The following is a 26,971-nucleotide window of genomic DNA, read 5'->3' as shown; positions in this document are numbered from 1 at the left end:
GGACCATGACACGGAAGGTGTCAACAAAGGGAAATACTGTAGCAACTCAAGGAAACTGACAATTAACTGCTTTCACAGATAGTTAGTGGTCGTGTCCAAATTCATGGGCTGCATCCTCCTGAGGCCGCATTTGTAGACCGATTATGTCACAGCGACGCGCCGAAGGCTGTCCAAATTCGTAGACTCCTCCGAATGCAGCCGACAAATGCGTCCTCCTTTTCCCCGAATTTGAAGGATGGGTCGGGTGTGTCCTTCGTGGCCCACCATATCCCAGAATTCATAGCACGGCCCAGCCGAACTCCAGTTTCCAATAATGGCGGCCGCTACTAAGTTTTAAAATTACTCTTACTAATCTTTCTGGGTCACAAAATAAACTTTTAACATATTTTCAGGCGAGAAAGTAGCTGTGTAAACATCAAATGTCTGCTCGGTTTATCAAGATATCGCATATTTGCAAAAGTGCTTCGACGTTTTCGGAGACGTCCGCTACCCACCAGCTCGATAGCAAGCCGGGAGCTCGAGGGTCACTGATGCGGCCGAGAACGGCACAACTCCCGGCACATCATTTTCAGATCACCGCGGACTTTCGCTGCTCGGGTTAAACGTAATATATAAGTCACTTAGACAACCTAAAAATGTTATTGTTGGGCTTTTTTCAGTGTTTTGTTTGTTCGTGAGTAAATCGGTTTGGCTGAGATTAAAGTGATTAGATTACATAAAATAAAACTTTATTTTATGTTTTTTACACAGCTGACTAAACGTCAAACAGAAAACTGATTAAACAGAAGTGTGAGACGGTCGAGAATTTACGCCAGTGTCCTGTTATATTTTAGACAGCAGGCTGAGTTTATTAAACTCCACTGAGACAGCGGTGACGCTAATCAGAAGGCTAGACCGTCCAATTTCACGGCCGTTTACTTCCGGCCTACCCAACCTTCTGAGGACCCGGCCCACGTAGACCGCGAAGGCCGGGTCCTCAGGAGGATGCAGCCCATGAATTTGGACACGACCAGTGTCTCACTGAAATGAAGGGTAAGCTAGCGACCGAGCAATAAAGTAGAGCATTCAGTAAAAAAGAGAGAAAGAAACCTCCCTGCAAAACATGTTGGATATTAATAGCTTCAACTTTTATAGTCAAAAACTATTATAGTAAACACAGTTTAGAACGTGTTTGATTTCTATAAAAACATTACATCATTGATTAGATTAAAAAAATAGTTCTAATGACATAAAATGAAAATAAATTCCACTGTGGTTCATCAAGTAAGCAAAGAGCTAATTGCTAGTAACACCATGGGTGAAGTAAATACATCTATCACTTATGATTACGAACATGATGAGTTTGTCTGCTTTAGACGTAAGAGAGGCCAGACGCAGTTGCTGGAGGAATTTAAGGAAGGACAGTGGAAGGAAAAGGCAGAGAGAAGTCCAGAGGAAATGTCACAAGCCCCTGCGGAGGCATACGCATGGTGCCGGTATGATCCTACACACATGCACAGACTCACACACACTTTAGTACTGCAGTGATGATGGGGACCTGAAAGGTTAATTAGTCACCATGGGGAGAAACTCAAAGGATGTCAGCTCAGCTCCTCTCCCTCATCAGTCTCTTGCTGTCTACAGGTCTCAGCTCCCTGCTGGGTTTTTTGATTTCAGGCTGAAGGAAAAGACCACTTGAAATCTAAATTAAGAAGATGAATAAAAATAATGGGTTTAGCTCGTTATGGAGACAGAAGCCAAACGGATGGAAGACTGAAAATATTTATGGACAGACTGAAATCTGTCCTCGATATGGTAATTCTATCAAGTGTTGGATGGACTCACAGTATGGGACCTGTTCTGATGTTTATATATTTATCTGCATAACAGATTTTATTAATGATGTATATTTGTAGTTACTGAGCCCAATCTATTAGTCAATACTAAAGAAGAATACAAGTGTGTTATTAATCTCTGAGGGTGTTTTCTCTGGTTTGAGGGGTATTTCCCAGAAATGCCTTAAAGTCAGAAGAAGACCTGAAATAAGTTTAGCTTGAGGTACTTTTTTGATCCTATCATATAATCCGTGGGTCTACCAAGTAATCCATGGAAGTTAAATGAAACCTCCTTGGGGTCAAGTTTAAGTGTCAGTTTATTCCTTGAGTAACTGCAATCTTACCTTAAGAAAACCCCTTTTTATCTGATTATCCGAATTAGTTTGTCTCAGTGACAAAAGGTACAAAATAGTGTTACAGTTATCATAGCAGCAAAAACAAGGTCTTTGATGAACATGATTAAAAAATGAGAGATGAAAAGAGTCATGATGTTCTTACAGCTGAAAATACAAAAACCAGAACTAAGTTTAAGGAGGTTTTAAAAAAACTGAACTGAATGAAAGACGTCAGATTATGATGAAGACGTTTAGCTTTTCAACTGATTGATGTGTGCATTCACAGGACAGTGCAGCATGCATCACTTAGATGAATGCTATAACTTTGCTGGACACACACACACACACACCTGGATGTCTCCACAGTCAACACAACTCAAACAGAAACTAACACACCACAATCTGTGTAGTTTTGATTGATGATGATAAACATTTCTGGGTATTTTAACATTCCCAAACTTTTATTTATTTTAGTAATGGTAACACGGTGAGAAATCATTTAAAAAGGCAAAAAACCTTATATTATAAACTCATGATTGGCAAGGAATATATATCTTAAACATTTCAAGATACGTCCAACTAGTATATATTTGTGGTTAATTTTAAAACAGTTATTACACCTTTAAAATTTTCATTGTGAATGCATCATCATCATTAATATGCTGATACTATACTGTCAGCAATTCGCTCACACGTTGAATTCAACATTCACTTCCTCTCCTGTGTTAAAGTATACCTGTAGCTTCTGTTGCTAGTTGCACTAGGAGCTAAATGAGAAAGCAAATGTGGCGTCTTCTCGCTCTTTTATACAGTTAGCAGAAGGAAACTTAATATGAATCATTAGTTTTGATGAAAACATGGAAAATGCCACCAACTGTTCCGAAGAATCATCCAGACAACTAAAGAAGTATTAGTCAGCATTACAAGAGTTCCCAGAAATCCCTTTAAAACCAAAACCAGGCAGGATGTCAAATAGCCAGGTCTCAATACGTCAGCTGAGTCATAGGACAGACTCTAAACCATCAGGAGGCATCTATTGATTTGTCTGTCATTTCATGCTGGACTGTGTTGACTAACTATGGTGATGACAAACAAAACACGCCTAGTACATAGGGGTGGGGGAAAAAATTGATACTGTGTATCGTGATATTTTGTTTGCTAATAATGTATGGATACAGGGACAGCAGAAATCGATATTTTGTTACAAAAAAGGTTTTTGTGCTCTGACTTCAGAGCATGTTGATCCTTTTTCTGAGCAAGAATCCTGACATTCCTTCACTGTCCAAATGTGTTTAACTTTTTTATGGCAGCAATAAACATGACAGTTTACTTATTTTAATTTAAGACATGTTTTATTTTAATTAAGTTTAAAACTTTTTTATTTAATGTAAAATTATATTTTGTTTTAATTTACTTTCAAATTCTTCAGTTGCTGAAGGGGCTGCATAGTTTTCATAAACTGCATAGTTCAGAATAGCTATAATTGTACCAGATGGTTGATTCAGTTAAGTTGGACTAGACTGTAATACAAACCGTTCAGTTTGTCAACAATCAAACTGAAATGAGAGAAAGACTGAGTGTGAGACTTTGATATTAGAGAAAATGAATATTGATAAAGTTTACCTTTATGTACAGAATCTGAATATCGCAAAATATTTTTAAAAATTGCAATAATATCGTATCGTGTGTTAAGTATCGTGATAATATCGTATCGTGGGATGTATGGTGATTCCCACCTCTACTAGTACACCATGCCATTTGTACTCACTTGGATATTGTTAAGTTGAGGCTGCCGCTGCAGTGCTACCATGTGGTGATGATGATGATGATGATGTAATCTTCCTACCATGGTAAAGATCCTAATCGATCATCTATTGGCAATGTTTGCCTCAATTTTAACACATTACATCTGAATTAGAATTTGTAGTAATTTCACGTATGCATGCAATATCAGTTTGTTTTCAAGCAGTTGTCATATTCACATTGTCTGCTCTGTTTTTTGAAAGAAAAAAAAGAAAAGAAAAACAACTTCCTTTGGTCCACTAGCTCCTACTCAAGTGCACTGCCCCAAGGGATTAGTACAGGGATGCAGGGTTTCCCATTTGTCTTATCTTGCACTTCTCACAAGACTGGAGTTGGTTTCAGTGAAATAAAACACTGCAACAAATCACCCCGACTGAATTTTAAATAACAGGAAATCTTTACTCACACTGTGCATGCATAGAAGCTTCAATGGGAGCTTTTTCTTTCCTCTGATGCTAGCCGAAGCCAACAGCGTTGGTCTGACTGTGCACTGCTGAAAATAGAACCACAGTAATGGAATACATTTCTCAGCCTCTTCCTCTGTCTCTCACCCTTCTGGAGACTAACTGCACTGTTAGAACGAGGATCGCATGTTCCTCTGTGGACATGCAGGCAAAGAAACAGGATAAAAATGAGTTACATAGGCGCAGACTGCAACAGTTTGATTTTTTAATGAACCAGAGCAGCGGATTTTGGGATTAGGCCCTAAGTGACACCACACGTGTGGTGCAACTGCAAACACTTATCTCTACTTTCTCTTTCTTTTACTTTTTTCCCGTAATTGTTAAACAAACTTACGTAACAGTACTCAGCTCTGCCTTTGATTATCAGAGCAGACAGAGCGTCTGAATTCAGCCACAAGGCCATTAATCTGCGACGGGGTCTGAGAGATGAGGGAGGCTTCAGCAGCAACCCACGGGGAATTATCTGCCACGGAGACCTACTGCTGGGCTCAGACCACTGCATGAGATACTAACTCACCATTGACCACCCAGGGCAGTAACTCAGTGCTGTGGAGAAAAGCTCCACTAATGAAACACACAATCTCTACATAAACATCGATATTGAACCCCTGTTATTTGGAGTCTTTATTTATTCACAAAAAGAACATGACATACATAATGTATTGATGAAAAAGTCTGAGCCCTTTTGCACTAAACCAAGAATACTTTTGTAGTACAGATTTAGGCTACGTGCACACGTACACGGGTATTTTTGAAAATGGAGATTTTCCGTTTTCGTTTTGAAAAATAATCCCGTCCACACGTAAAGGCAGAAATTACGGAAAACGCTGCTAGGAACATGCCAAAGCAACAGGTGGCGATATATTCCTAACCGTGCAGAAATGTTTGCCAATCAGAAGTCTAGAAGCCTCGGTGGGAAATAGTAAACAAAGATGGGGCATAGAAGCAGAACCGAGTCGTATGTTTTCAAAAATATCCACCCTGGCCGGAGTTTTTAAAAATCTCCGTTTTCAGTGACCGAAAACGCCGTTTACGTGTGGACGAAAGGTGCAAACGCATAGAAAAATCTGCGTTTTCAACCATAAACACCACCATAAACCACCATAAACATAATTTGCTGTACAGGTTAATTAAGTGTATGTTTGCTAATTTTTCACCTCTCTGCGTTTCCTTTTTGATAAAGCTCGTGGTCAGGGCTGGATCAGGTGACCCCTTCCGGTTGTGGCAGATGGCCGCCCCTCCCTGAGCTGGGCTCTGCAGGTTTCTTCCTGTTAAAAGGGAGTTTTTCCTTTCCACTGTTGCCAAAGGGCTTGCTCGTAGGGCCATATGATTGTTGGGGCTTTGTCTGTCTTCTTTGGATTATTGCAGAGTCTTAACTTGCACTTTAAGAAAACTGTTGTTGTGATTTGGCGCTATACAAATAAATGATATTTGATGTGAATTTATCTGTAAAATACAAAACACACAAAGTTGTCTTCACTTCCTTTAAAATATATCACTTTAATAATGTCTTATTTGAGCTTAAAAAGGGAAAGAAAATCGCTGCTAAGGATTCCCTTAAAACTCTAGTTTAACATTTGATCTTTAAACTGTCGTGTCAGGTGGTTTAATTCGGTTGACGTTTTCTTTTAGACTGACGGGGAAGTGACGGCTCCTTAAAGAAAGATTAAATACTTGACCCATTAGACTTTAACGATAAATGTTTTTGTCCTTTCACGCTGGGCCTGACAGAGGTATCTCCTCCGCTGTTCCTACTGAACCATTAGGCATCTCTCATTTGAAGGCAAAGATCATTTTTCTTGATGATGGTGTTTTTTTCCTGTTTTCTTGTCCTCTAAACTTAGCTGACATTGTATAAGGAATGTGCACATTTGATGGATGTAGTCATCACTGTCCCTATGTGTACACATAAAGCTAGGTTACTAGGAAAATAATGTTAAGGCAGAAAAGACCGACGTAGTATTTCACTTCAGTGTGATAAACGAGTTGCAGCTAGGAATGTGAACAGATATGAATTTAGCAATTCCAATTTCATTATCTATATCACCTATTGATTCAGTTCCTTATCGATTCTCTTACTGGTTCTCATTGAGCTCTAATTGGTTCCACCATCCACCTCCACCATCACCACCAACACTAAGCAGCATATCAAGGACATTACATTCGTGCAGATTAATTCTATGCTGTGTGGTCACCTGTTTGTGCATGTTGAAGTTATTTCCCCTCTTTGTTGTGATCAGTGTTACTCAAAATGTATTACTCCATTACTTTTTCCCAAAAAATGTCCTCAAATATAATGTCTCATAATTCCTATTTAACAATATAAAGCTATATGGGCTACAATCGCGCACACTGACACAAGTCCCTATCCTAATGGAGACACATGATGTTCTCTGAGTATTTAGTCATGAACACAAAGCAAAGATGAAAACAAGCACAAAGAGACTTTAACCCTTACACACAGGATTGACTGGACCCTACACTCTTCCATAAGTGGGTCGAAAAATGAATGTTAAAATTAATGCCTTTGTATTTTGTACTACATTTTACACAGGAATAATTTTATGTTTGAAATATTTAGTATTTCTTAGTTTTTTGACATTTTTAAAACAGAGAGTGTGTGTATGCATGTGTGTGCAACTGTCCACACAACTCCTCTCTCTGGCTGTTGTCACCATACACCTTCCCACTGCTTCAGTCATCCTTGCACTGACTTCTCATACATGGTATGTAAAGCACCTTTGAGAGCTCAGTGAGGAAGAGCCATCATGCACTGATGATGCCATTCTTGAGTTCACGGTGCTCATTCGCATTCAGGGACCAATGTCAAGTTGTACCACAACACCAGCTTAGTTTGTGCAAGCATCACAAACTTGTGCTGCTCCCATTTTTGTGCTAACAAAAATAAACTCAGAAGATCTTTAGGCCATACTTGATTGGCGTGTACTGTACAAATATGAACCTGGATGGCACAAGCTGTTCATCTACAATGACACAGTCACTGAGGATGCATCGCTGACTGAATGCTGAATATTGTTAATATGGCAGTCTTTGTGGACCAAATATAAACTATATATTCCTGACAGTCACCGTTGATAAAAATCAATGGTTCCCATGACATTCCCCATAGGGAATGAATGCGGATCATTTTTGACACACTTAGAGTAGTTTGGGGTAGTAATACAAAAAACAAAATTTTGCAAAAGGTATAAAGTGTAAGTGAAAAATGTAAATGGCATGGGTACAAATACGTGTATTTTTGAGGAATAGCTGGAGCATGAAGTGATAAAAACTTATCATTATGTAGATATTGCAAGAAAACAAGCTATGCATCGTAAGGTGAAAGCGTTCGCCGCAGTGATTCTACTTCAGAAACATTAACAGGCACATAGGGTGCAGCTCAAATGCTCATTAGTTTGTTACCTGTTGAAGTTCAGGGCTGGCGGCTGGGCTGCGTGCATTTAGCTTGAAAATGGCTCTGGTTCTTGGCTAGCTTAGCGTTAGCATGCTGTCTGTGCAGATGTTTGCAAAGAGCAGTTGTGTTAGCAGCACCTGTATGCAGGTCCACCTCAGCATCGTGCTCTTGTCCTTTTGTGCAATGACAATAAAAGTAAAATCCATCTCCATGCTGTAGACGGCGCCACTAATTTCCTCCTCCACACAAACTGAAATCAGCTGATTGAAGCGCAAGCTTGAACCGATAAGTGCAATCACAGGCGAGCAGATTAACACTTCCAAGAACTGAACTATAGGGAACCAGTTCCCCACATGCAGCTTGCTCTGTAATCAGACTCAAGTACCTCTTTCATGTTGTGGAACCATATTTGGCATGTATTTTAAGGAAATCACTGCAGTACAGTACAGCTTGTAGATGGTTCCTCCATACTGTGCAAGCATGTGTCAGAATTTATACTGTAAACAGACTACGGTTCAGCTGCTGAAACTGACTATGTCCTATTCATTTCTCTTTTACTCAGACTTTGGATTGAATTGCATTGGGCACAGCTGGGACTAATGCTTTTTTTCCCCTTTTCTTCTTCCTGGTTCATCTGTACTACCGCTACGATGACACTTTAAATGGTGCTTATCATGCACACGTGTCACACAAGCAAATGCAGATGCTCAAAATCCAATCCTGCAGTATATCTGGTCTTCCAGAGAAGCATTATAATAAAGTTACATTGGTCTTTAAAATAAAACTATTAAAGACTAATTCTAAAAAGATATTCGGTATGGCATGATCACAAGTTATCATGCTGTATGCTTCTGAATCTAATACATTTACCAGCCTTTATGTCATGTAACCACTGTGTGAAGGCAGGAAAAGGACCCAAAGTGCAGACTCCTCGACGGGCAAAAGTGTACTTCCAAAACTCAGCTTTATTGCTGGATGACAAAACGTAACAAAAACCCAAAAACACAAAATAAACTTACACAGGCAGACAGCCAGAACACACAGCATGAATAAGGGTAGATCACGACCAGGACACAAAGAAACACAGGGCTTAAATACACAGAGGGAGCAATCAGGGAATAGGTAACAGGAGGGAACTACAGCTGGGGCAAATCAGGCCTAACGAGACAAAGGAAGCAAAACCAGATACATTAACATCAGACATGGACTTTCAAAGTAAAACAGGAAACATAACACAGACTCACAGGCAGGCACTATAACAAAGGGAACAGAGACGTGAGACCAGGGCAGACACTGACTGGACGTGGGGATACAGCAACTATGGAACACAGACAGAAAACCAGAACACTAAAACTCTAACCAAACCCAACCCAGAGAACCTAAACTAAGAATAATCCTAAAAACCATAAAGCAAAGCTAGAATATAATGAAATAACAAAATCAAAGAACCAAAGACACAAAACACTGGGTCGACGACCCAGGGACCCTATCACTTTAACGATAACAATCCTTGTTGAAGATAAAAATATTACGGAGCCCCGCAGGGGACATGGGAGAAAAAAAATTAAGACGGACTTTTGCGAGATCTCGCAAAACAAACTCGGGATCTCGCAAAAGTTGAATTCCAACAATGGCGGCAGCTACTTAGTTGTAATATTACAGTTTCTGGGTCACAAAATACACTTTTAAGATATTTTGAGGCGTGAATGTAGTTGTGTAAACGTCAGATACCTGCTCAGTTTACAAGACATCACATATTTGCAAGTGCTCCGACGTTTTCGGAGATCTGACACCCACTAGCTCGAAGCTAACGGGAGGTCGAGACCTACTGCAGCCGAGAGGAACACCGCTTTCCCGGCACATCGTGCCTCGACCTCCCGGTCGGCTTCGAGCTGGCGGCCTCCAAAGAATGCGGCTAAAACTTTTGTGAGATCTCGCAAATCTTTTTGCGAGATCTCGCAAAAGTCCGCCTTAATGTTGTTTTCTTCCTATGTCCCCTGCGGGGCTCCATAAAATATGAAACCTTACTACTAATCAAAAATATACTGGATAATATCTGCATGCACCACAACACACATATAGCTGTAAATTGTGTAAGATATATAGAACAACCGTGAAAGCTTTTAAATAATCCTAAAGTTATATTTTATTTGGAAAACAAATTTGGCTTCCATAAGTTTTATTGGTCCTTTAAAATTCTGTTAGAAGTCTTAGACAAGAGCCATGTTTGGGGATTTGACGGATGAAGCAAAATTAAAAAACAAAACAACACTGCCAACATTGAGGCAATTTTTTTACTTCAGTTTTGCATTTCAGTGATTTGAGGTGATGCTGATCCCTGGTACCTATTCACATAAGCAGTGAACGCTGTCTAAGCAGAGAACTTATGCCGCATCGTTTGGCTGTTTGTCTTTGTCATAGCAAAAACGTGAAAAATGTGTTGCTATGAAAAAGCAATTTATAATTATTTTTTTCGGTGGGGTTCCTGGAGAAACACTCTGATGGAGGAGACAGGAAAATGATAATTGGATCAACAGAAATGTGTGACACATTCAACACTCAGAAACACACACAATGCTCTGGGTCTGTGCCTCTTGCACAGGTTTTGTTAGGAATCCATTGTGGTCTCATGCACAATTCACCTGCATTTTTGACAGCCTTAATGAGCCATGCCAACCTCATGGTCAGCATACCTACCTACGTGTTTTCTTTTCTCTGCTGCACCTCTCTACATTGCACGCAGCGTAATTAGTGAGGTTTTTCTCTCGGCGTTCCCTCGACAGTTGCACATATAAATTTCTGCTTTTTGTCACTAGGGTCGATGTCCACAAACGATCTTTGTGGGGGCAGGTAAAAGTTCAGAAGCGATCTGAAGGACACATAATAATGGATGAGTGACTTTAGCAATTTAAAATATTGCAAACTCCATTATTTATCTGCCACTTGTGGTGCTTATTGTCCCTCTCCTTGACCTTGTATCCAGCCCTCCATGGCAGGACTGAGACCCCAACTGTCCATGTAATATATTCTGTCCCCTCTGTCAGCATTTACCAAGCAGAATGATATAAATAGAGAAGGAGAGACGCAAAAAATATGAAATTTAATACAATGCAATATCAATAGTGACCTGTGCTGAATTTAGAATCACATTTTGGGTACCGGTGGTGCGCATGTGTGTGTCAAATTAAATATTGATTCACAACACTGATATTGCTTTAGAGGTAAATTGTGATGGAAAATAAGATTTATGATGCATCATGTATTATATTGCATGCTATTGTTGAGCTTAATCTAAAAGAACGATGATGAATTTGCTGAGAGCACTTATGCAAATCGTCTCATTTTTAGCCAACTTTGCATGTCGCGCTCATAAAATATGAAACGCAGCCGTGAAAAAAACTGTTTAGCTGCTGGAATATTTAAACGCATATTCAAAAATCGATTTTATTTGCAGATTTGCTTGAGAAGTTCGTCATAAATGAACTATTAGTTGCAAGTTAGACTGGCTTTATTTGAAAAATGAAGTGCAATTTTGATATTTAGTGCCTTTGTTAATAATTACTGCCTTTGACTAGATTAGTGTTTGCCACCTGTGTTGATGACTGTAAATGAGTAAGACCAAAATCCCATTTCACTATTTCTAATTACCATTTGCTCCCTAAAACGTGTCCCCCCACTGACAGCACTTTAAACATAACAGTATGAGGCATGATGCATTCCATTATTTGATATTTTGTGCATTTACTGCGTGTTTCTTCCACACAATTTGAGTTTGGTGAGCAAATTTTGTTGATTTCCCCCATAAAATTCATGCCATTTTAACAATGTGGCATAAAGAGGTACAGGCAGCATGAGCATTAGCACCACCATACAACACGAAGCTCACACACACACATATTATCACACACATGCTAGTGCATCCACAGCATCTTGATCGTGACTGAGATAAAGAGAGATTGTAGGAGCAAAAGAGGGAGGAAAAAATGGAAGAAAAGTGGGAATGGCAGCTGGCGCTTTCCACCAAATGTTAGCTTTCTGTCTCTTTTAATAATAATAATAATAATAATAATAATAATGGATTGAATTTATATAGCACTTTTTAAGGCACCCAAAGCGCTTTACAATGCCATTATTCATTCACTCTCACATTCACACACTGGTGGAGGCAGCTACAGTTGTAGCCACAGCTGCCCTGGGGCAGACTGACAGAAGCGAGGCTGCCATATCGCGCCATCGGCCCCTCTGGCCAACACCAGTAGGCGGGAGTAGGGGTGGGTTTTTATAATCGATTTATCGATTAAAATCGATTCTGGCTTGGATAACGTAAAATCGATTCATTAAAATCCTGAATCGATTTTTTAATATAAATTTATTTTGCCCGAAATGCCAGAATCTCAGGTGAAATCTCACAAAATTTCAACAACCACCAAACAGCTAAGACAGTAAATGAGAGCAGGAACAGGATTCTGCACAAAGACTTAAACACACAGCGCGACCAGAATCAGTGAGATGTCGCATTTCTCACCTGACCGCACGGACATGGTCGGGGCTGAAAGCCGACAGCTCGCTGATTCTGATGTCGGCGGGTCGAGCTTTGTGTTCACGCCCTTTTTGCGCTGATTCTAAAGCTGTTAGTTTGATCTCTCTCCAAACAATATTGACCGAACCAGCAGCAAAAGAAGATCCAAACTACGCTTCACATTGAGTGCTCAGAAAGAGTAGAAAAGCGCTATATAAGAACCAGTCCATAAACATCGTCATGTATTCACTCTGACTTTTCCTGTTTTGCTTCAACCACGATGCACAGCTCTCTCTCTCTCTGTACTGTTTTCTGCAGTTACGCACAAGTCTACCGTTGTTTACAGCGCGGTCGGCCGATGGGGTTTTTTTTCGTTTTATATACTTCCGAAAAGAAAACCTAATTTCTGCCGTTCAATACTGAACAAATTTAAACTTTTTAGAATTATGCAAAATGCAAAACGCTCAGCCGTGTCTCTAATAAAACCGCTGTAACGTCAGAGGTAATGTTCAAGTGTTGATTAATGATTTTCTTTTGTTTTTGATGTACTGCAGAATATTTGTATAAAATCCCAGACCAGGAAAATCACCTTCATGTTTTTCTGTGTTTCATCTTCAGCTACTTTGACACAAAGGCATCTGCTGTGACGCTCACACCTTTGATAAAGTCTCACGTGTGTCAGCTTCCTTTTTATAGATACAAAAATATGTAAATGTACTGATCTGAATTATAATATTTCTGACAAAATTTCCCAGATTCAAATCGAATTAAATCGAATTGTGAATCGTGAATCGATTCTAGAAATCAGTGACGATACCCAGCCCTAGGCGGGAGGGTAAAGTGTCTTGCCCAAGGACACAACGACCAGGACAGAGAGCCCAGGGATCGAACCGGCAACCTTCTGGTTACAGATACGCTTCCTGAGCCACGGTCGCCCTTTTCACTCATTATCTTGGTTTCTTACAGCACTGTTATCTCCCTGTCTTCCCCTTACACAGTTTATCCAGCTAATTTCAGCATCTGTTTGTCTGTCCATCCATCCATGTATGCATTCAGTGGCAAAACGAAAATAAAGCAGTAAAACTTTTGTAAAACTCAACTATACTTTCAGCCAGCAGCACTTTCTCTATCCCCTACACACACACACACACGTAGAGTGAAAAGAAAGCATCCCACTTCTCTGTAGCAAAATAAAAATAGACACTTTAATCTGCCCGTCTCCTCCACTCTAACGGCCATCTCACCTCCTTTCCCTCTCCTTTTCTCTGAAAAGGTTACAGGTTTTATGGAACGTGAGAAGAGCCATCAAGTTTCATTTATCATCAGACTTTTCTCTCTTACGGCTCCATTTTGTTTGCCTGAACGTCTTTTATCTTTAATAAATATCTCTATTATTGTGATCCATAAAATATTTTGAGAAAAATGCATTTGACGCTTTGGAAACAACATTTTGTGAAACTTTCGTGCCAGTAATGCCCCCCTTTAATTGAATATTTTTACATATTTGCATAACTCGCTTGCAGATAAAACGTTGAAACACTCGTCTCTCTTCCTCTCTGTCTCTGCATCGCTCCGGTCTGTCACTGTGCCAGATTAGTTACTGAAAAGGTACAAATTTCTGTATTCCCACAAAAAGGAGGAGGTAAGCGGATCTGATTAATGCACATTTCCTCTTTATATATTCATGACTATTTCCTGGAGTCTATTAGATAGACATGACTTATTCAAGTGGGGGTTTTGATTGAAGTTCTCTCTGTCTACGCAGTTGACTTTCCATCTTTCATTTTCCAATAGTCCCACCACTCCTCTGCCTTTTCTGTGGGTCTGATCTCTGCCTTTCCCATTTTCCTCACTGCGTTCCTAAACCCACCTCACTCTCCGATCATTTTTGAGAGCTTCATTTGATTGGATGTGACAGATTATATCCATTCAATGCCACTTAGCTCACTCTAGTTGCATTAGAGTGAGGGTTTTGACCCTCTACGAACTAGTGATGAGATATGGTTTGGTCGCGACTGTCATCTATTATGGATCTAGAAGGAAATGGTGTTGTGATGATTTTAGTCCTGTGGCTGCCTGCCTGCTTGTGAGACCCTGATTATATATTCACAGCAATGCAGAAATATTTTAGGGAGCTCAATGGCTCTGCTTAGTTTGAGAAATTATGAGTCTGTGGAGCTAAATAAGTGTCTGATGTTATATATGATTCAGGTTCCAGTTTTCTCCTTTCCTGAATACATTGCTCCAAACAGGGGATTGAAGAACAAGGGCTGAGATCCAAGGCAAAGAATTATGAATGAAGTAGCGTCTAAATCGTTTGATTTCTTAATTAAACTTAATTTGCTGCTTACCTCTTCTGCATATTAAGCAGTGTAGGCAGTGCAAGATTAGATTTTAGAGGTCAGATACCATACATACTACTAAGCAAATCATTTATCACAGTATTGCATCGCTCCTTAAAATATCTAAGCAGATCAATACGATTGCTCACAGGGGATCATTGGATTTATTTCTGTATCGTTGTAAAGTCTTTGTCATAATATAGAAAATAGCTCAACTAATTGTAATTGACAGTAATTGACTGGAATTGTTATTTACCACAATATCAATATAATTAAAATGAATGAACTATTACCATAAGCATTCAAACATTCAAACAACAAGCTAAAAATGCTGTTTATGAGCTGCTAACGGCAAGCTAAATGTAGTAGCTGCATCAGGCTGTGGTAATATCAGACATCCACATGGTGGCCTGCTGACAGACCTGGGCAGTGTGTACTTGCATGCTCCTACCTCCTGCATTTAGTAGAACCACTGTGTGTGCAAGAAAAGCATGTGAGACATGTTTTCTCTAAGTCAATGCGGTGAAGTCATGAAGCCGTTTCCCCCCAAAATTAAACATTTTCAACATTTTCAAGTTGATTATTAATTTCACTTCACGTCAAGAGCTGGCTTAAATAACTCTCATGATGACTGTCATCAATAATTTTGAAAAACATCTCTGTTTTGTCATGAATATTACATGTTTTTACAATTAAATCTTTATATGCGATTAATTATGTCCCCGGTTACTTGTGATCGCTGGCTGAAAAATGATCAGAGGCCACATTCTGATCATTTTACTGAATATAATTGAAAATACAACAGTTCCTAAACTCACTGCCTCCCGTGTGCCGGTGAGGTGTTCGTCAGCTTCAGCATTACTCCCAGCCAAAAAAGAAAACAAATGATGACAGTCTTCTTTTTTCTTTTTGATGAAACACACTTCATCAGCACCTTGTTGGCTGTTGAGACTGTGTATGATGAATATTACTCAAGTTCTTAAAGCTACAACAGTCTTTTGGGAATAACTTAGCACAAGCTGTGTGTAGAGCTATGAGGCAGTGGGTCACTTGTAGGCCTCATTACTGCACAGTAGTTTCTAAGTACATGTTCTCACTAACTAATATGTATGATCCCATATTACCAAAATTATTTGTCTGAATTCTGAGCTTTTTCTCGAGGAATATACTGTATAGCAAAATGTTGTTACATTCAAAGAGGATGACTAAATACCTCCTTTCGCTCAACTTTTTCTAAGGAAACAAACTTAGCGCTATCTTATTCCTGGCTGCCAGTGCTGCTGGGTGCCTCTGGGGACAGTAGGCAGTCTGTGGGCAGCACAGGGAGGCAGATGGCCCTCAATCCTATTACATAGCTCCTTACACAAGCTTTCACTTCTACGTTCTCACTTGCACGTCCATTGTGTCAGATCCTCATTGATAAATCGATATGGCTGATAAAGCAACAGCACTCACTTTAGAGATGAACTTTCTGGTGAACATTAATCGTACTTTGATTCTCGTGGTTTAAAAAAAACAGACGAAAAACTTTTACTAATCTGTCGCATTCAACAAAGAGCGCAGAGTAAAGTTAACTTCTGATGAGTAATGACTCATTAACACGATAGCACAATAACACCAGCAAAGAGTCCTGCAGAGTGGGACACATTGGTCGAGCATGCACGTACCGTATATTCAGTGACTCTGTGAAACAAGTGTCGCCCATCAATTTGAGAAGAGGTGATATGTGTACACAGCTGTGCTCATACGATAGCCTCTTATGTCTGTGAGCCCAGAAGCTAGAGTACTTAAACACCCCCTCAACATATATCATTCCCAGGCAAGGAAACATGAAAAAGCTTTTAAATTCAGCCAAAATGTTGTGATTGAAAAACATATTCTGAAAAAATAGTGGTTATACTCGCAGAAGCTGTTACATCAATTTATTGGAATAAACAGTAACATTTCACATTAAAACCACAGGAAGCCTTTGATTTATCTTTCAAACAGCCTTTAACACCATCACCTATGAATTCTACTTGGAACCTTGTGTAAAATGTAAACAGTGGGAAGTTTAAGAACAATAAACAGTACCTGCCTGTCTGCCACCACCCCCAGTGTTAACAGAGAAACCAGTTTATTCAACAGGCAGCAGGGCTTTCTTTTTTCCTGCTCATGCTGAGGAAGAAGAACAGTTGACACTAAATGGCAATTATTAGGAACTGCAGCTGATCCAAACCATTCTAGCTACTCCCCAAGACTCAACTAGGGATGGCTTTCAGAAAACCTTTTACTGTATTAGTAAGCAAACAGGAGGTCACGTAACTGCAGTCACGGAAGTCCTAATGGATAAACAGTGTTGGGAAGGTTACTTTTAAAATGTATTCCATTACAGATTACAGATTACATTCCCCAAAATGTATTCTGTAACGTATTCCGTTACGTTACTCAATGAGAGTAATGTATTCTGAATACTTTGGATTACTTAATATATTATCATGCTGTTTACAACTACATGAATGTACTATTGCTGTGATTTATTACTGTTACTGAAGGTCCGCGGCTCCGAACCGTAGTAAAGGGACCTCTGGCTAATACGGTGGGTTCGTGTCGGGCTCGTAGCTGAAAACTAGCTTTACTTTGTTGTCTGGGTCAACTTTGCTAGGGAGAGACAGAGAGAGGCGTTGAAAGGCTGCTCCAACAGAACTTATTGTTTCAGAGGAAAACACGAACACGGTGTACAGTCGAGTCTTAATAGCTTACTTACAACTGGGCTCGTCAGGCTCTCTTCTTGGCTGCAGTGGTTATTATTATATTTACATGCTTCCAGCTCCCGTTTCTGCTCGATGACAGCTCGTACTTTTCCTTTTTCTCCCTCCCTCGCTCACAGACACATAACGTGTATGGCAGTCCATTCTCCCTGCAGCACGGACTACACTGCCTATGATGCTACATTCTTTAGAGCTATACCTGTAGCATTCTGCCTATTAGCTTAGCACAACAACAACAAAAAGGCCTCTCTCACCCAGGAAACACGCAGAGAGAGAGCGTCACCCTGTACCCATGGCAACCGTAACGCTGCCACCTGGAACAACAGAACGTAGCTGTCAAACAAACCCAAACAGTCCTGACCCGCCACAATATGAAACAGGGAAGTACCGCCGTGTAATCCATTTATTTCAACAAAGTAACTGTATTCTAAATACCACCTTTTTAAACGGTAACTGTAACAGAATACAGTTACCGTTCCATTGTTACATTCCATCAATTCTTCTCCAAACTTTGTAAAGGTATAGCCTTTTTCCATCATGAGAAGGAAAATGATAAATGGCTCGTGCTATATTTAGGAATATTTACTTCCCTCTGACATTCTAACGTCTTCCTCTTCCTGGATCTGTGCTACCACCGGATCAGTGGTAGCACAGATCCAGAAAGGACCTTCGCTGTTTAGGGAAAAAAAGAAGAATGTTTTCTGACATTAATGCAAGTCACACAGATATAGTAAATTGGCTGTAACATGTTTGATGCAAGCTTCATCAGTCATGGAAAGGTTGCATTGGTAATTGTTCTAATGATGGAACTGTCTGTTTCACTGCCTTTGGGTATTCATGATTTGATCCAGAGGAAGGGCTGGAGGCCCAACATCCAGATACCAGCTGTAAGATATGTAATGCATGCTTTCATCTATTTATGGGTCTATAGATAATCACATGCTGGTGTACAAAGACATAAACGTGTGCCATTTCATCCACTCTGTCAGACCTGCCAATCGCACCATTCTCAACATATTCTGTTACCAGGAGAAAAATCAGACATTACACATGCAATTTAGTCCCCTACATATTTATATATATTTAACAACACTGAGAGGGAATCTATGAAAAATCTACCAGAAAGCAGTTAAAGATGTAAGATCAGTATATTACTCTGAAAGGTTTTCTGAGATTATGAATATTTGTGGCTATGACGTCAATGTCATAAACTCCATGTGCAGATCTTGCACCTGAATCTGACTGGCCTGAAAAATATGCAACCCCCATTATTGGAAAAATGTTATCAATTTGATCACAGGTTGCGCCTTATTCATATTATCTGTTTACCTTTATCAGTCTCACAGTTTCAAACCACAAACCACTCATCTCTAAACATAATTATCTTTCTAATGAAGCCCCCCCGTAGTACAGATATGATTCCAGCTGATTCTTTTTAAATAGATATTTCTTACAGTTTCTCTTCTTATCATAATAACATTATATAATAGTATAATGATCTTTAACTTCTGTTTTCTTTTTTCCGGTTGTTATTTAAAGCTGTTTTAAACAAGATGTCATTCAGCCCTCACTTATAAACCAAAATCTGGATCCTCAGTTATTTAGTAATTATAAAACCATTTTAAAACTGTTTTTTTTCTAAGGTTCTGAAGAAAATCATTTCAACTTTTAGTCTTTTTATGAATAGTAATAATATTGTTAACATTTCTCAGCTATCACAGAAAACTGCCCTTGTGAAGGTTACTACTTGTGAACAGAGATAATCATATTACTTTTTTCAAGTAACTAGTAAAGTAAGGGAAAACAGTAATTAGATTACCGTTACTTTCCCGTAGGAACGCTGCGTTACTACGTTACTAAAACCGTTTGCGAGAATGTCTCATGACAGTGACGTAAGCGAGTGCGACGTTCGTGACAACAGCTGTGTGCAGATCAACAATGGATCATATATCGAGTGCAGAGAGAGTATGAGCGTGCAGCGTTTAAAGCGTGGAAGTACTGACCTTACTTTGAGTTTGATTCCATAAAAAGTGACAAAAACATTAGTGTCCGTTGTGCGTGGGAAGAAAACTTCTTTTTACAGCGAAAAAAATCCCTAAACTTCCAAACAAGCACCGAGTAGCTACGACGTAATGGGAAACTCACAGAGAAACTCGCGGATTCTTCCACTGACCGCTGCGGCACACCTGCACCGGGGTAAACCTCCGCCTACCCCACTCCTGCTTTACAGGTGAAAATAGAGCAACAGCACCGCTAGTCTTTGACTTTATTTATTTTCTGCTGTGTTTCACTTGCATCTATTTGAAAGACTGAGTGTAAACACACAAAAATTATTTTATGTGCTGGAATGTGCAGACTGTGCAGCAGTCTTGGATTTTTAACTTTTTAAAAAAATGTTTCGTCCCTGTTACTGTACGTTTCCCCTTGTTTATTTCTCCTTCAGTCTCCGACATGACAGATGACTACCCCTCCCTGAGCTGGCTTCAATTGCAAGCCTCTTCCTGTTAAAAGGGAGCTCTTCCTTTCCACTGTTACCATGGGGGCTGTTGAGGTTTTATCTTTTTTGTTGTGCATGCAAACTGTACTCAAAGCACATTATGAGCTCAGGAAATGGGCAACAAGTGAGTTTGTTAGGTTGATTAAAAAACCAACCAACAAGAAAGCAGACTAAGAAGTGTTCGATTTCTTAGGCAGATATTTGAGTGGGGCAAAGTAGCCATGGTTACCGTCTGTCACCTCAGCATGGGATGTAAGGCGCTTTACTTGTTCTCAGTGGTTTGTAGTCTGCTTCTCATTTTCTTACCCGGTGTTCCCTCGCGTTCACACAACAAACACAAAGACACATGTACTTGCAATAAAGAACATATGTGTGAGGGAAGGACAGAAATAAATGGTCACTGTGATCGAATGGATACGTTCTTGGTGAGTTCTGGGAAGAATGCCTCATTCTTTTCTTGATGAAACACAACGACTAAACTTAATGTGCTTCAGGAGCGTGAGCTCCTTGTAATCCTGGGTCTTTGCACTACATATACACTACCTGTGCTCACATCAGGAAAACAATTTCCAAATTGAAACGCTTAAAATAAATCCAAAAGACACTGCAACAATAAAGAAAATAAAGCTCAGCATCACGGTTCAGGGGAAACAATATCATCTTAGCTCAGCGGCAGCACCGCTTACCATCACCTTGATACAATATACACCACCCAGCCAGTGTCACACACACACAAACAGCTGTGTTCACTCATTTCACTTCTCTGAGCAATTTTTTTCTCCTTTTTTCACAAACTCCTCTCTTGTGGGAGCTCAAGAACAAAAGATGATGAATGAGAGGACCCATGTAGGCTACGTGAATCAAACGCTCTGTATTTATAGTGGCAACCCACTCCCTCTATCATCAGGTACTCCACACTGGCCAGTATGGCGAACAACATTTAGCCAAAGTGGTATTACACTGTCTCACATCCAGTCAACATTTTCAGTGAGCAGAAGGATTAGAAACAAGAGGATGGCTGTGGCTGAACAAAACCTCATCCTGGCAGGTGTAAAACACGAGGACAGGGACTTTTGACCTTACATAGTGTAATTAGTCGCAGGTCATGTAAAACAATAGGACTTTTATAGTACTAGTATACTATAGTAGTAGTATACTAGTACTATTCCCTCTCACCAACAGGGTCTGCTTTGATATAGTCCCAAAAATAACATCATCGATACAGGTTATTGTACAGGATACAGGTTATAGACAATTATTGTTAAGATGATTTTGATGGTTGGACTCTCTCACACACATACACACTCTCACTCACACACAGTGCACATACAAATGGAATGGGAACCTCGGGAAAATCAATTTCCCAGCTGAAAGTGTGACTGAGTGTTTCAGCTGTGCTGAGAAGCCCCATTACTACCGGACAGTGGGAGCAGACTCTTCACCCTGTCGTGTGTGTGTGTGTGTGTGTGTGTGTGTGTGTGTGTGTGTGTGTGTGTGTGTGTGTGTGTGTGTGTGTGTGTTTAGTGCCATTGGAGCTGTGGTTCAAAAGTATTGTCATGCTCTTTCTGTCTGTCAGACACACACATTCAGTCGCATCGGGGTCCAGGACCTGAGCACAGTCGCTGGATAAATTGTTTCCATTAGGTCGCAACAGAGCTCCATCACCTTTCAGACCACCAAACAAAAATAATAAATAAATAAAAAAATGAGACAGCTTTCTGATATGGAAATTCACAACACAGTCTTTCACTTGCTGATAGAGTTTTGCTTTAGGCACATGACTTCTGTTATGTGAAGTCTGGACTCTGCTTACCTTTAACCTTTTTATTTCTCACCACAATCGCTGGAAGCTCAACTAAAAAGCTGACTCAGTTGTCTTTGACATGTCTACGTATTGTGCCTTTGCATGTCTGTGACCCTTCGTGACCTTAATATGTCCATAAATAGATTTTTTGTACATTACTGCCACATCAATAAGAGTGAATAAAGAATCTGCAATTATTTGCAACTCTGATCCTCCATGAATCATTCACTCTCACTTAAGCATATTTGCACTGCACAAGACACTTACAAATGTGGATTGCACAACACTGGACATTATATTCTTCATTTCCATTTAATACTTGTACAGCTGCTGTTATTGTGTATATATACATTTATATTTCTTCATACATTCTTATTTATTTCTATACTGTGTATTGTGTATTTTGTTGTACAGTTATTTTAATTTATATATTTTATCTTATTCTTTCCCAGTTAAATTTACCCTTCATTCTCATTTGTGTTGTACAGTTATTTCATTTTTAACTTTAATTTTTATATTTTATTTTATTCCTTTCTAGTTAAATTTACCCTTTTTAATTTTCATATTTATTTCCTATCTTATTCATAGCCTTTTCTTCTTTCTTTAGGTCACGAGCAGTTGTCTAAGCATTTCACTGCATATCGTACTGTGTATGACTGTGTATGTGACAAATAAAATTTGAATTTGAATGTAAATGTTGGTAGTGAGACATCTTAAGAGTAGCTTAAAGGGAAATGCAGGAACATTTGTTGCTTTACTCTGGAAAAAAAAGTCCAAATATTCCTTCCAGACAGACACCTCGGGGTCGTGACCTCCTTCTGTTGCTTTAAGTCCATGACCAGTAGCTTCATGGCAAATTCAGCTTTGCTGCAGTTCTCTGCTGATTCGGGGATGTTACGCCGCCTTTTACTTTGGAAAGTGTCGACACTCCCCCAGCAAAGGTTGTCAATCTTATTTCCTGACATGCTCTACCTGAGTATTAAATCGTATTTTACTGAGCCAAGCTCAGCCATGCTAGCTTTTTTTCTTAAGCACCACAAAACACATGCATTGCACTTTAATGTTAACTCAAGCACTGGCTTGTCTTTTGGAGATAACGGGGTTTTGAATCATCTAATTCCAGTACGGACTTTAGTACTTGACTGAAACTGCTCAAGTGTTGAAATCTTTTAAAATGTAATAATGAAATACCTATGCACTTGTGTGCCAGAGATTTTCTGCACAATGATTACAGCTCCACGAAGACAGAACTTCATTAAAAGTATATTGTAGATTGGTACTTGGTGTTTTTCCAAGGGTCTATTCTTCGATCCATTTCTATAACCTGTGAAAGCTAAATTCTCTCAAAGGAGCTCTTGCCCCTGAGACAGAGCATGCCGGCAGCACTCCAGAGACACAATCCATTTTTATCAGCCTGGCCAGACCCAGGGTTCATGAAAAAAGAATAAATAGGGCTGTTAAAACCTTATGGCTTTTCTCCTAAACTACAACAAATAGACAGAGCAATAAAAGGAGAACTAGAGAGAAATAGTGAAATTGCTCGAAAGCTTTGTGGCTGCGTCTTTACCATTACAACTTTCTGCTGATTGATAAAACACCATCTTGTTCTCTGCTTGTCAAACGGACTCTTCGTATCACTTACAAGTGCCTGCGTCGGTGCACTTGCACCTCTTTTGGCTTCTGGCCTTGCTTCTGTGTGTCTAGTCCTGCTGTTGTCACCTTTCAAAATGTGTGTAAGTCTTTGACTGTCTGTGCACATGTGTCTACTTAAGAGGGCTCACACGAGCAGCCATAAGTCTTTTGTGAATGGGACACAATCGATAATACATTTTTCTGCTGACCTCTTATTGCTGATGGACTCTCCTGTGAGCCTCCAGCTTTTCCTCTTTGTCTTACACTCAGGAAAACAACTGACCTGGGTCTGTTAGGAGCTGCATTGTGCCTGTTGTATGGTGAGTGTTGAGTCACTTTAAATAATCCTACGGTGACCAGAAGTCTAGAAAACTGTGCTTGACAGCTAAATATATGGAAAAAGTGTGTTATGTGTACATAAAGTATTTGGAGGATTACAAAGGTTTAGGAATTTCTGTCTCTGCACATATTAAAATCCATCACAGTTGATTTGATATTGGATTTGTTGGCCATTCACTTGAATTATCAATATAAGGTCCCAAGAGATATGAATGTAAATAAATAAGAACATCAGTAGTTTAAAGAGTGAATGAGTAATAAATAACCTCCTCAGTAAGACAGCAAAACCTTTTTGAGTCCCCGTATCAATAAGCTGGTAATGTCATGACAGGTACGTTCTTAAAAAGACGGCTAAAAGGCCTGAAAGACCACCGAAGACAACTAAAGTGGCTGATTTAAGAATTCTGCCTTTCTTTATGAAAAGTCTACAATCAAGAGACATGCATGAACATGTTGCACACCAGACCAGGCTCTGGTGTGTTATTTGTACCAGCATGACGGGTAAAGAAAAGTATGTAAAAGAGAGAAACAGCCCATCTGATCTTTCCTTTTTGCTAAAGCATATAGTTAGGGCTGGACCAGGTGACCCTGAATCCTCCCTTAGTTATGCTGCAATAGAATTAGGCTGCCGGAGGATTCCCATGATGCATTGAGTTTTTCCTTTCCAGTCACCTTTCTCACTCACTATGTATTAACAGACCTCTCTGCATTGAATCATATCCGTTATTAACCTCTGTCTCTCTTCCACAGCATGTCTTTATCCTGTCTTCCTTCTCTCACCCCAACCGGTCGCAGCAGATGGCCCCGCCCCTCCCTGAGCCTGGTTCCGCTGGAGGTTTCTTCCTGTTAAAAGGGAGTTTTTCCTTCCCACTGTCACCAAAGTGCTGCTCATAGGGGGTCATATGATTGTTGGGTTTTTCTCTGTATCTATGAAGCGCCTTGAGGCGACTTTTGTTGTGATTTGGCGCTATATAAATAAAATTGAATTGAATTGAATTGAATACCGTATAATGGTATCACATAGGCATGTATGAGTGTCAGTGCAACTGGACACTAATGTTTATTGATGATGTGACAGCTGAATAAGTAGTAACAATGTAGTAATTGGTAATTCTGAAGTGTACAGGACTACACGCTCTACTCAGGCAGCCAAGTCACACAAAACAGACTCCACAGTGTTCGCTGGCCTAAACCACATGGCAACCGGAGACTTTCCAAGGCTTATAAATGGAGCATTCTTCAATACTGATGTTAGTCACTTGATCTCAACCCAATAGAGAACCTTTTCAGTTAGTAAAGATAAAGGACTATGCATAAAAATGGCTGTAATTCCTACAGATTTAATGCAATTACTTTGTTAAACTCCTTTAATTAAATAAGAAAGTCTGCACTTCAGAAACGTCTTACCTGTTGCATTTATACCCCACTGTGGTGGCATTCAAAAATGAAAAAAAAAACTGTCAACTGTCTAATACTTATGGCCCTGACTATATATGTGACTGAAAAATGGATTAAAGTCTCAAGTCCTGTCAGCTGGCTTTCAGCAGGAACAAAGAAACAAATGTAGTAGGCTGAATGTTCTCCACAGTCCACTTCCTCATCAGTCATTTATCTTCTAATATCTTGTCATTTGAGACGACAACACAACTATATTTACTATGAAAATGAGATTTTTCATTGTTCTACAAGCAATTTACTTCAGAAACTAACAATTTCTGCTCCTAAAAGAAAAAATGAATCATTACCTACATAGTTTATTTTCATTCCAAATGGTATTTTGTATAAAACCAAATATTATTATATTTTGGTGAGCACAGTTTAAAAATACTCTCTCAATACAGGATGGATATAGCCACCATGATATCACAGAATAATTCTTACAACACAACGTGGACATTGAATTCTTGTGTTTTATGAAGCACAAAGTGGCCGTATTTGGATTAGCTTGGATGGGTTTCTAATACACTCACACCAGTGCACATATGCATACACAGACTTGACATGAAGAGTGTCTACGTAAGGGTATGCACAAATCTATCAAGGTGAAAAACTATTTACTAACAAGTGCATCAACTCTTCAAATGTTCAATTAAATCCATCCATTCATCTTCTTCTGCTTATCCAGGGGGCAGCAGCCTAAGCAGAGAAGCCTAGACCTCCCTTTCCCCGGCCACCTCCTACTCTTATCCAGGGGAACACCAAGGCGTTCCTAGGCCAGCGATATAAGAGATATAAGTTCAATTAAGTCAATTCGTAAAATGAAATAACAACAATTATGTGCCAAATGTTTGCATACACAAAGAGCAGGCTGTCCCAAAGAAGCGACAATGACGGGAGGTCCAAGAAGGAAGGGAGAGATTTTATTTGAAATACAGTATAACTTCAGGGCAGTTTTTAGAAAGTTTGACACATTTGTAGTAAAAACATAGCTCAGAGTACAAACCTAAACATGGACACATGTAGATACAACATAGTGACCTCACTAAGGTGAGAACTGAGTCTTTAGTGCAGAGGTGACGCATGGGTAAAAAAAGAACCGAATCAATTTCAATGTGATGGTTGATCAATTTCTTTAAATTTGTAAGACTTTGGCAGATGATGCAACAGTCCATCATGCCCATTTCACAATTAGCCTCTGTAAAACATGAAGCACGCACACAGAGGCTGCGATAGCTGCAGTTCCAGCAGAGGGTGATATTTTATTTCAAGCCGACAAGAAAATAATCATAAAAATGAACGTTTAAACAGAAATTATTAACACATATGAATCTAAATACACATTATCATTATCATTTCTCCTAATAAAGACCCTGGAATGCCTTTCATACTTTACTTGCTTACTACCGATCTTGGCTTTAAGTCTATTATCTCCCTCAGCTACTACACTTTTCTTCTTTTTTTAAGCTTGATAGGTGGGTGCATGCTATGACTGACAGAAGTAAAACAAGGGCAGAAGAGCACACATTACACAATAACATATTGAATGTGTGCGCTTTCGTGTGACATTGATAGAATTCTGTTTGTTTGTGTGTCTCCCGAGGTACACTATACACGCTTGTGAAAAATCAACACTGTGTCATCACATTTTTTCTCCAGGTAGGATGAAAAAACCCACTCGGGAAGTGAAAAAGAAAAAAACGTGAAGCACAAGAGGAAAGGTGTGAGAGTTACTGTTGCATAGAGGCCTCACCTGCCCTGACTGTTATTGTGCAGATATACATGTGTCTGTTTACTTGCTGCAGAATGTGAAGGTGTGA

At 39.6% G+C, this 26,971-nt stretch overlaps 1 protein-coding gene and 3 long non-coding RNA genes across 4 annotated transcripts in view; 1 reads left to right on the top strand and 3 right to left on the bottom strand.

Moving 5' to 3' along the window:
- nrg3a (neuregulin 3a) overlaps window positions 1-26,971 on the bottom strand; it is a 430,968-nt gene that overhangs the window by 276,097 nt on the left and 127,900 nt on the right. The gene's annotated exons all lie outside the window — the stretch shown is intronic.
- LOC146505802 (uncharacterized) overlaps window positions 1-26,971 on the top strand; it is a 282,570-nt gene that overhangs the window by 218,806 nt on the left and 36,793 nt on the right. The window lies entirely within an intron of this gene.
- LOC146505804 (uncharacterized) lies at window positions 4,502-12,557 on the bottom strand. Its single transcript, XR_014877689.1, has 2 exons — window positions 8,053-12,557; window positions 4,502-7,968 (listed from the first exon to the last, which is right to left on the bottom strand). It is a non-coding gene; the product is annotated as an uncharacterized LOC146505804 (long non-coding RNA).
- Window positions 12,712-21,195, bottom strand: LOC146505803 (uncharacterized). Its single transcript, XR_014877690.1, has 2 exons — window positions 20,062-21,195; window positions 12,712-19,970 (listed from the first exon to the last, which is right to left on the bottom strand). It is a non-coding gene; the product is annotated as an uncharacterized LOC146505803 (long non-coding RNA).

This window comes from Neolamprologus multifasciatus, chromosome 13 (genome assembly GCF_963576455.1).
Source record: "Neolamprologus multifasciatus chromosome 13, fNeoMul1.2, whole genome shotgun sequence".
NCBI classification, from domain to species: Eukaryota; Metazoa; Chordata; class Actinopteri; order Cichliformes; family Cichlidae; genus Neolamprologus; species Neolamprologus multifasciatus.
This window is presented reverse-complemented; position numbering and strand designations above follow the sequence as displayed.